At 38.2% G+C, this 11821-nt stretch overlaps 1 non-coding gene across 1 annotated transcript; it reads right to left on the bottom strand.

The window, feature by feature from the left end:
- Window positions 1-11488: 11488 nt before the first annotated feature.
- Window positions 11489-11591, bottom strand: LOC120864990. Its single transcript, XR_005721316.1, has one exon. It is a non-coding gene; the product is annotated as a U6 spliceosomal RNA (small nuclear RNA).
- Window positions 11592-11821: the final 230 nt, after the last annotated feature.

The following is an 11821-nucleotide window of genomic DNA, read 5'->3' as shown; positions in this document are numbered from 1 at the left end:
ATGTAAAAGAATTCTGTTGGATTCCTACCTCACAGCACATACAAAAATCAACTCACAATAATCCAAGCCCTAATTGTAAGAGTTAAACCTATAAAACTCTTAAAAGAGAACAAAGGCATAAAGCTTCAAGATCTGGAATAGCCATGGTTCATTAGATATGATACCAAAAGTACAAGCAACAAAAGAAAAACATGAATTGGACTTCATCAAAAGTAAGATTTTTTTTGTGCTTCAAAAAGACAGCATCAAGAAAGTGAATAGACAGGACTTTCCTGGTGACTCAGTGGTAAAGAATCTGCCTGCCGATGCAAGAGCTTCAGGAGACACAGATTCGATCCCCTGGATCAGGAAGATCCCACATGGCGAGGAACAACTAAGTCCATGCACCACAGCTAGTGAGCCGCTGCTCTGGAGTCCGTGCTCCATCACTACTGAGGCCATATGGAGCAACCACTGAAGCCCACGTGTCTAGAGTCTGTGCTTTTCAATAAGAGAGATCATGGCCACGAGAAGCCAGTACCCAGCTAGAGAAAGACCTCTTGCAGCAACAAAGACCCAGCCAGCCAATAAATAAAGAAGTAAATAGATATTTTAAAAAATAAAAAGAAAGTGAAAAGACAAATACCCAATTTTAAAATAGGCACAGAGGTTCTTTTTTTTTCTTGCCTTCCTCAAAATTTTAAATATAATGCTATCATATAACCCAGAGTCCTAGGTATACACCCAAGAAAATTACAAAAAAAAAAAAGGTCCTCACAAAACCTTGCACATGAATGTCCACAGTAGCATTATTTGTAATAGCCAAAAGATGGAAAACAAATGATACACTGTAAATGAACCTTGAAAACCTTATGCTGACTGAAAGAAGTCAGTCACAAAGAACAATGCACAGTATGATTCCATTTATATGAAATGTTCATAATATGGAAATCTATAGAGATATAAATTAGTGATTACTTATGGCTGGGTGCTTGTTGGGGAATGGGTAATGGCTGCTAATGGGTGCACGATTTCTTTGGGGGGTAATAAGGATTGATTCTGGTGAGGGTTGTATAACTCTGAACTGACTTTTGATGGGTGAATTATATGGTATGTTCATTAAAACTCAAGAAGCTATTAATATTACAAAAAATAAGTCAAGGAAAACCAATTGATACCCCTTTGTTTTTTAATTGACTATTGCTCTCAATGTCTTTAACTCTGAGCAACTGTTCTCACAGAAAGGTTAATACTCTTAAGCAAGTGTATTTGCTCGGGATATATTTCTTTGGCTGCTACTATCAAACATGATTTAATGAACTTGTCATCATTAAATGACTTTCCTCACTTACATAATGCTGCTGCTGCTAAGTTGTTTCAGTCGTATCCGACTCTTAGCGACCCCATGGACTGCAGCCTACCAGGCTCCTATGTCCACGGGATTTTTCCAGGCAAGAGTACTGGACTGGGTTGCCATTGCCTTCTCCACACTTACATAATGAGTCACTCAGAAACTTTATTGCAGCCTCCTTTTCATGTTTAAACATTTTTGGAAGAAATTAATTTGTAATGAGGTGAAAAGTGAAGTTGCTCCGTTGCGTCCGACTCTTTGTGATCCCATAGACTGTAGCCTACCATGCTTCTCCGTCCAAGGGATTTTCCAGGCAAGAGTACTGGAGTGGGTTGCCATTTCCTTCTCCAGAGGATCTTCCCAACCCAGGGATCGAACCTGGGTCTCCCGCATTGTAGTCACTTTACCATCTGAGCTACCATTGTACATCAAATCCCAAATGTCTTTTAAACAAGTAAAATCTCCAATGTTTTCTATGATCTAACCTCAGAAGTCACATTCATTTCTGTAATATTCTATTGGTTGCACAAGTCAACCCTATTCAGTGTGGGAGGGGACTGAGAAGGATATGAGCACCAGGACTCAGAAGTCATTGAGAGCCATTTCAGAGGTTACCCACCACAATGCCTTGTTAAGAGAAAGGACTCAACAAGAACTGCTGCTATAAAAATGATTCTAATGCAAACATTAGGAAAAGTAGTTAGTACAAATCCACACGTGGTTCATAGTCTCTATACATACCCACATTCTCAAAATAAAATCCAAGTATACTATTAAGGCAAATGAGAATATTAATGATTTTGTTATTATTCACTCTTTCAACAGTTATTGGTAGAGTGCCACTGATATACCAGGTAGTATTCTAAACATCTAGGTTCTAGGCAAGCAAGTGCAAGTGAAGTCACTCAGTCGTGTCTGACTCTTTGTGACCCCATGGACTGTAGCCTACCGGGCTCCTCAGTCCGTGGAATTTTCCAGGCAAGGGTACTGGAGTGGGTTGCCATTTCCTTCTCCAGGTTCTAGGCAGTAGTGAACAAAATGGTCCTTATTCTCATGGGGCTTCCACTTTAGTGTAAAAGAAAGAGAAGAAAGATACACACACACACATACAACTCTAAACTACTTCCAGGTATAAACATTAAGAGGAAAAAGCAGAGCAAAGGGATAGAATCAGTTCAGGGGCTATTTCTGCTAGGTTGGCTAGGAAAAACTTCTCAAAGAAGATGAACTTGGAGAAGAAGCTTGAATGTAATCTTTCAATAAATGTATAGTTTAAAACCTATGAGCATGAGGTTTTTAAAATTATTCCATAACAAATTGCTCAAAACTTAGTGGCTTAACACAACAATAACCATTTATTGTCTCACAATTTTTATGGGTCAGGAATTCAGGTGTGGCTTTGCTAGGCAGTTCTCGCTTGGGTCTCTTAACAGGCGGTAGTTGTATGAACACTTAACTGGGAATGGAGGCTCTCCTTCCCAGGTGGCTCCCTGATGTGCCTGGCAGTTGCTGCTGACTGTTGTTTGGAGGACTCAGTTCCTCTCCACAGGGGTCTCTCTACAAGGCTGCTCATACCACAGAGGCTGGGTCATCCTAAAGTGAATGTTTCAAGAGACAAGACAGAAACTGTAATGCCTTTTATGACCTCAAATCTGAAGTCACAAACAGTTGCTTCTGTATTATTCTATAAATCACAGAAGTTAGCCCGTATGCAGTGTGGGAAGGGACTATACAAGGACATAAACAGCAGGGAATAGGGTCTTTAAGAATCATCTTGGAAGGGTAGTTACACCAATCCAAACCGTAATTTTCCTTTATGTGATTCAAGCAGTTTACATAGAGAAAAAAACTCCATTAACAAACAGTAAAATCTACTTTTAAAATATTGGTTCAATTTCCTTTCCAGTCCTTATTTACATGCATAACCTGTGTACATTAACACAGAACACTCCACCCAACTATAGCAGAATATACATTCTTTTCAAAGTGCACTCAGAACATTCACTAGGGTGTATTTACTAAGGTAACCCATATTCCAGATCGTAAAATAAGTGTCAATAAAGGTAGAAGGATTCAAGGCATATAAGGTTTTGAATATGGTATCTTATTCATTCATGAACACCCATATACCTGGCCTTCGGGCTCCAGGTATATCTGACCATGGCGGAGTTAAGGTAGAAATCAGTAATAGAAACATCTCTGGAAAATCCCTCAATATATAGAAACTGAATAATACACATCTATATAACCCATTGGTCAAAGAAAAATTCCAAAGGAAAAACTAGATAATATTTATCTTTTCAGTTTATAATTTTATAAAAATATAAAATCATAGTTTTGAAAATGTGAGTTCTCTCTGTGGGAAGATTTTTAAATAAAAATTCAATTTCTTTATAAATATACAGGTATTTGGGTCATTTGTTTATTCTTGAGTGAAACTTGTTTGTTTGGGTTCCAATGAATTTTTCTATTTTATTAAATGAGTAAAGTTGTCTTGCTATTTCCTAGTGTCTTTTTAATATATATGGAAATCTGTAGTGATAGCATCTCGCTCATTTCTGATATTGGTAATTTGTCTCTTTGCTTTTGTCCTGAGCAGTCTGTCTAGAGATTTACTGGTTTTTATTTAACTTCTCATAGAACTACTTTTCATTTATTTTATTTATTAGCTGCGCCATGGGGCTTATGGGTTCTTATCTCTGTGACCAGGAATTGATCCAGGCCCTTAGCAGCGAAAGCACAGAGTCCTAACCATTGGACCACCAGGAAGTTCCCATAGAACTACCTTTTAGGTTCGTTGACTTTCTCTATTATTTGTTTTCTATTTCACTGATCTCTGCCCTTGTTCTTTATTATTTCCTTTCTTCCAGTTGTTTCAGGGTTTATCTGCTCCTCTTTTTCTAGTTTATTAAGGTGCAAGCTGAGTCACTGTTTTGAGACGTTTTTCTCTAATATTTAGTGCTATTAATTTTCTCAAAGTATGCATTCGCAGCATCCCACAAATATTTTGCTTCCATCTTTAGTTTGTTAGAAATATTTTGTAATTTTCCTTTTGAGTTCATTTTTGATCTGTGAGTTATATAGAAGTGTTGTTATTCAGCTTCCATATGTTGAGGGATTTTCCAGAGATGTTTCTGATACTGATTTCTAGTTTAACTTCACTGTGGTCAGATATACCTTGTATGTACTGTAAACAAAGAACAAAAGAGCATTTTTGCTCACCAACCAATTCTACAGGGAATAACCTCCTGCAGATGCTCACCAACAGCACACTCTGCTTCACACAGAGGAAAGGATGATCTCAGGATGCTCTGTGCTTTGGACAAGCAGGCCCCTTAGATGTATATCTCAGGAAGATTTTTAATGAACTCAGATTCTTGCATCTTCCCACATATAGGAAAGCACTGAAACCATTAATACCTACACGCTAGCAAAGTAATGCTCAAAATTCTCCAAGCCAGTCTTCAACAATATGTGAACCGTGAACTTCCAGATGTTCAAGCTAGATTTAGAAAAGGCAGAGGCACCAAAGATCAAATTGCCAACATCTGTAGGATCATCAAAAAAGCAAGAGTTCCAGAAAAGCATGTACTTCTGCTTTATTGACTATGCCAAAGTCTTTGCCTATGTGGATCACAACAAACTGTGGAAAATTCTTAAAGAGATGGGAATACCAGACCCCCTGACCTGCCTCCTGAGAAATCTGTATGCAGGTCAAGAACCAACAGTTAGAACTGGACATGGAACAACAGACTGGCTCCAAATAGGAAAAGAAGTATGTCAAGGCTGTATATTGTCAGCCTACTTATTTAACTTATATGCAGAGTAGTAGTAATAGTGTTAGTTGCTCAGTTGTGTCCGACTCTTTGCGACCCTATGGACTATAAGCCTGCCAGTCTCCTCTGTCCATGGGACTTTCCAGGCAAGAATACTGGAGTGGATTACCATTCCCTTCTCCAGAGGATCTTCCCAACCCAGGGATTGAACACAGGTCTCCTGCATTGCAGGCAAACTTTTTACCATTTGAGCTACAGGGAATACCTGATATATATGCAGAGTACATCATTTGAAATGCCGGGCTAGATGAAGCACAAGCCGGAATCAAGATTGCTAGAAGAAATATCAATAACCTCAGATATGCAGATTACACCACCCTTATGGCAGAAAGTGAAGAACTAAAGAGCCCCTTGATGAAAGCCCCTCCTCTTTTAGAGGAGAGTGAAAAAGTTGGCTTAAGACTCAACATTCAGAAAACTAAGATCATGGCATCTGGTCCCATCACTTCAGGGCAAATAGATGGGGAAACAATGGAAACAGTGAGAGATTTTATTTTACTGGGCTCCAAAATGACTGCAGATGCTGACTGTCACCGTGAAATTAAAAGATGCTTGCTCCTTGGAAGAAAAGCTTTGATTAAACCTAGACAGCATATTAAAAAGCAGAGACATTGCTTTGCCAACAATGGTCCGTCTAGTCAAAGCTATGATTTTTCCAGTAGTCATGTATGGATGAGAGATTTGGACCATAAAGAAGCCTGAGCAATGAAGGATTGATGTTTTTTTAACTGTAGTTAAAGAGTTAAAATCTGTTAAAGAGTTAAGTCTGTGAACTCTTGGGAGTCCCTTGGAGGGCAAGGAGATCCAGTCAGTCAATCCTAAAGGAAATCAGTCCTGAATATTCATTGGAAGGACTGATGCTGAAGCTGAAACTCCAATACTTTGGCCACCTGATTGGAAAAGCTGACTCAATGGAAAAGACCCTGATGCTGGGAAAGACTGAAGGCGGGAGGAGAAGAGGAGGACAGAGGATGAGATGGTTGGATGGCATCAGCGACTTGATGAACAGGAGTTTGAGTAAGCTCCGGAAGTTGGTGAGGGACAGGGAAACCCAGCGTGTTGTAGTCCATGGGGTTACAAAGAGTCAGACACAACTGGGCAACTGAACTGAACTGAACGGTAATCTGTTGTTGTTCTTTAGTTGCTAAGTCATGTCCAACTCTTTTGTGACTCTATGGACTGTAGCCCATCAGGCTCCACTCTCCACAGAATTTCCCAGGCAAGAATACTGGGCTGGGTTGCCATTTCCTTCTCCAGGGGATCTTCCCAATCCAAGAATTGAATCCACATCTCCTGCATTGACAGGTGGATCCTTTACCACTGAGCCACCAGGGAAGCTCTAGAAATCTTTTACCAAGATATATACCTGATTGCCAAAACTGTCACATATAAACTGGATTTTCTCCCACCTCTTGGGAGCAGTTTACTCAGAACTACTTGAGTGATTTCCCTGGGCTTCCTGGTAGCTCAGTTGGTAAAGAATCTGCCTGCAATGTGGGAGATCTGGGTTTGATCCCTGGGTTGGGAATATCCCCTGGAGAAGGGAAAGGCTACCCACTCCAGTATTCTGGCCTGGAGAATTCCATGGACTATACGGTCCATAGGGTTGCAAAGAGCTGGACACGACTGAGCGGCTTTCACTTTCATTGAGTGACTATCTGCTGGGCTATAGTCCTTAGTAAGACCCTGAATAAAACTCACAGCTCTAATTCATTTTGCAGTACAGCAGAAATTAATACTACCTTGTAAATCAATAATACTCCAATAAAAATTAATTAAAAAATTAAAGCTCTTATATCATGAATTTTTCTATCAGTTGACTTAAATCCTATTACCTTTATTAAAACTTGTTTACAATCTGACATACGGGCTACTTAGGTAAATATTCTTGGTGTACTTTCAAAAGAATGTGTATTCTGCTATTGTTGGATAAAGTGTTGTATAAATGCTTATTTTGTCAAATTTGTTGGTTGTGTAGTTCAAGTCTTCTATACACTTAGTTATTTTCTGTCTACTTGTTGTGCCAGTTAACAAGTATGGGTATTGAACTCTCTTGACTATAATTGTGGATTTATTTCTCATTTTATTATTTCCATCAGTTTTACTTCACATGTTTTCAAAGTCTGCTATTATGTATAAATGTTTAGGATCATTATGTCCTCCTGATGAATTGACTGCATTTCATACTCAAGATGAGTATGATAACTCATTATCTTTAATAACTTTAATATCTTTAATAACTTTCTTTGATCCTCATAATATCTCTTTTCTGAAATCTACTAGTTTGATATTAATATAGCCTCTCTGGTTTTCTTTTTATTAGTGTTAGCATACCTATGTGCCTATTTTATTTAAGGTACGTTTCTGGTTGGCAGTACTTCTTACTCTTTTATCCAATTCAATACTCCTTAACTTTTAATTGGAGCTTTGATTATTTATGTATAGGGCTTCCCTGGTGGTGCAGAGGATAGGTTCCCACCTGTCGGTGAAGGGGACACAGTTCCGTTCCTGGTCTGGGAGTGTTGCATGTGCTCCCAGTGCTGTGGGGCCACTGAGCTTGTGCACCACAACCACTGAAGCCCACACCCTGGAGCCAGCAAGTCGCAGCTATCGCAACCTGTGGTCCTAGAGCGTGTGCTCCACGACGAGAGAAGCCAACGCAATGAGGAGCCCATGCACCAAAATCAGAGAAAGACCCAGTGTAGCCATATATAAATAAATAAATAAAGCAGTGTGTGCATGTCAAAAAATATATAGATTATATGTAATGAGATTATGTATAATGTGGAAAAAGTGACATTTCATTTCCTTGAGCTCCAAAATCACTGTGGAAGATGACTGTAACCGTGAAATTAAAAGATATTTGCTCCTTGGAAGAAAAGCTATGAGAAACCTAGATAGCCTATTAAAAAGCAGAAACATCACTTTGCTGACAAAGGTCTTTAGAGTCAAAGATATGGTTTTTCCAGTAATCATATATGGATGTGAGAGCTGGATAATAAAGAAGGCTGAGTGCTGAAGAATTGATGCTTTTAAACTGTGGTGTTGGAGAAGACTCTTGAGAGTCCCTTGGACTGCAAGGAGATCCAACCGGTCAATCCTAAAGGAAATCAGTCCTGAACACTCATCGGAAGGACTGATGTTGAAGCTGAAACTCCAATACTTTGGCCACCTGATGCAAAGAAACGACTTAGAGCCTGATGCTGGGAAAGATTGAAGGCAGGAGGAGAAAAGGATGACAGAGAATGAGATGGTTGGATGGCATCACCGCCTCAGTGGACATGAGTTTGAGCAAACTCAGGGAGATAATGAAGGACAGGGAAGCCTGGCAGGCTGTAGTCCATGGGGTCGAAAAGAGTCACACATGACTTAGTGACTTAACAATGCGATTATAGACATGATTAGGTTTAAATCTGTCATGTTGGTATTTATTGTCTATTTGTCCCATTTCTATTTGTTTTCTTTTTCCTCTTTTACTCTTTTAAAAATTCCATTTATTTCCTTTTTTGGGTTATTAGCTAGAGTGATTTGTTTTGTTATTTTGCTGGTTTATAGGGTTCACAGTATATTTAATTATTTCCTCTAGGACACTATATCCACACAAAGACCTATACATGAATGTTCATAGCAGCTTTATTTGTAGTAGCCAAAAACTGGAAACAGTCTAAATATCCCTCAATACATGAGTGGATAAACAACTTTGGTATATCCGTACAGTAGAATACTACTATCAGTAAAAAGGAATAAACTGTTGATAAACATGACAACAAGAATGAGGGACTTCTCCGGCAGTCCAGCAGTTGAGACTTTGTCTCCCCATGCAGCGGATGCTGGTTCCATCCCTGGTCAGGGAGCTAAGATCCCACATACCTCATGGCCAAAAAACAGAAATGTAAAACAGAAAGAATATTGTAATAAATTCAATAAAGACTTTAAAATGATTCACATAAAAAAAATCTTAACAGAAGAAAAAGACAATGAGTTCCAAAATAATTATGCTGAAAGAAGGCAGACCAAAAAAGTACATACTATATAATTCTATTTGTATACATTCAAAAAATGCAAACTATTCTATAGCTAAGTAAGCTATATTTGTAGTTTTCTGGGGACTAATGGCAGGTAGTGTAAGCAAAGAAGAATGGGTGGGAAGGATTACAAAAGAGCACATGGAAGCTTTGTGGGGCAAGGTTTAATTATCTTGCTTGTGGTCATGACTTCATGTGTATATAGATGTCAAAATCCATCAAATTATATACTTTAAATACGTGAAGATCATTGTAGGTCAATTGCACCTTATAAAGTTCTAAAAAGAAAATATTGGCAGGAATTTTCTGGCAGTCCAGTGGTTAGGACTTGGCACTTTCACTGCCACAGCCGGGATTTAATCCCTGGTCAGGAATCTGCAAGCCGTGTAGCTAAAAAAAAGAAAAAAGAATGAAAGAAAGCAACAAAAAATGAAAATTGGAAAGTAAGGAAATAAAAAGTGTAAATTATAATCTTGGCACCCAAATATGATAACTATTAGCAATTTGGTCACTATCAAACTCTACAGACAAATTTTCAGACACCCAAGTGGTATCTGAAAATTAAAAAAAACTGTAGTATTCCATTGTGTTAAAAATTATTTTACCTTTCTCTAATTTCTAGGGTCAGTTTATATTTGCCAAGGTAGTAGATGCTACTATTGCTATAATTATAATGAAATGAATACTTTTATTACCAATTATCCAAACAACAGATCTTGAAACCTTTCTGGGTTCACCTCTTTCACCATAAAATCAACCGATCACTGAGTTCTGTAATTTCTGCCTTCTCAGTATCTCTCATACTTGTCACCTTCTTTCCACTCTCATCTTTAATGTGTTAAGTTAGTATAATTGTGTTAGGCTTGCACAAAAATCACACAACATATGATCTGCTGTAAGGAGACGTGTTCTCTCTGGCCTTGCAAAGAGTGATGGGGATGAGTCACTGTGTCAAAGCCCTGGGGACCAACGTCACCAAGAGTGACCCTCATTTCTCTTCTGAAAAAATTAAAATATCTCATTCTTTTATCTTAATGCTAAAGATACTAAAATAATAAATCTAACTGTAAATTAAAGCAATGAGTCTAAAAATGTGAAAATTTTTTTCTTGAACATTTATATGTTGTTACAAGCAGATCAATCAACTTAATAACTGTTTTATATATCTGAATATTAATTACACATCTATATATACATTTAAGTGGGTTCAACAACTCTTTCTCAGCCATATACAGCTCCCTTGGAAGGCTTTACCAAACTCTCCCTGTGGTTAAGACTCTAAGCTCTCTAGTGACTTAAGCTTGTACTACTTAACACATGTCTATAAGTGTTTATTAATAGCCTATTAATCCTCAGAGGACAAAGACAGATACTTAATACTGGCTGTTAAATTCTGCATAAATGAGTGTTTTTTCCTTTGTGCACATACTGATTCTCTTTAAGGCAGCTAACTAGTTAGGGGTGATTTTCTTTGTATAAATATCTAGTTATATTGGCTTACATGTTTAGTGACGCTATGGATTTGCCTAGCACAGAAATAATCTCAGAATACCCTCAGGACTTCTTAAGGAAGGGAATTGTTTTATTAAATGTACACCACAATGTTCATGTAAAAATATTACCCAATAGTTGCATGGTTTTTCATTCTTGATTTTGTCCAGAATTTTTGGGAGAGTAAGATCCAGTGCTAGGGATTTATCATTGTGGCTTCATAGAATTTATTATCTATAACCCAAGTCGCTTGTGGCACATGGCAACTTGTACTGTGTCTTACTTAATTTTAAATTAACATAATACTCATAATCATAGAAGGTTGAACTCAGGTGTTTACTACTACTCACAAAATGTCACATTCAAGTAATGAAAAATAATAATAATCATAATCATAAACCCACTGCTGCTGCTAAGTTGTGTCAGTCATGTCCGACTCTGTGCGACCCCATAGGCCCACTAAGACAGCACAAATGGGAGAGGAGTACACAGGGGTGTAGCTTCTTACATAAACTTACCATCACTGTTTCTGTCCTGAGCCCTCTCTGACCTTGGCTGATGACTGCATGCTGTCCTCGAGTTTGGAGACTTTGCAGAGTTCCATGGCATGAACTGGCTTGCTTCCTATTGCCTTTCCTTCACTGTCGGGTTATGATTGGGCCCTTAAAATGATCTGGTTGTTTAAGCAGGCATCCACGATTCCATCAATTTTTCCAGCTTCCAAAAGAATTGCAGTTTCTCATGTTTCATCTCGTTTCCTTTTCTCCTTGCCTTATGGGTTTATACTTTGTGTCTGTTTCTATTTTTTTAATATGGAACGCTTCACGAATTTGCGTGTCATCTTGCACAGGGGCCATGCTAATCTCTGTATCGTTCAAATTTTAGTATATGTGCTGCCAAAGCGAGCACCGTGTCTCTTTCTTTTCTACCATTTTATTAGGTGTCAGGAGGAATGGTAATAAACATGGTTTCAATGAAAGCCTTTTTTCCTTTGTTCTTAGTGTTTTTGTGTGTGTCTCCCCAACTGATAGTGAACTCTAAAGAAATCACTGTTGAAGTGTTATTTATACGTTGTAGTATAGTACCTTCCAAATAGGAGTTATACTGACGTTTGTGGTTATTATTGATAACCTTGAATA

This window comes from Oryx dammah, unplaced genomic scaffold (genome assembly GCF_014754425.2).
Source record: "Oryx dammah isolate SB20612 unplaced genomic scaffold, SCBI_Odam_1.1 HiC_scaffold_5, whole genome shotgun sequence".
NCBI classification, from domain to species: Eukaryota; Metazoa; Chordata; class Mammalia; order Artiodactyla; family Bovidae; genus Oryx; species Oryx dammah.
The sequence above is the reverse complement of the archived record's forward strand: the minus strand, read 5'-3'. Positions and strand labels throughout refer to the sequence as shown.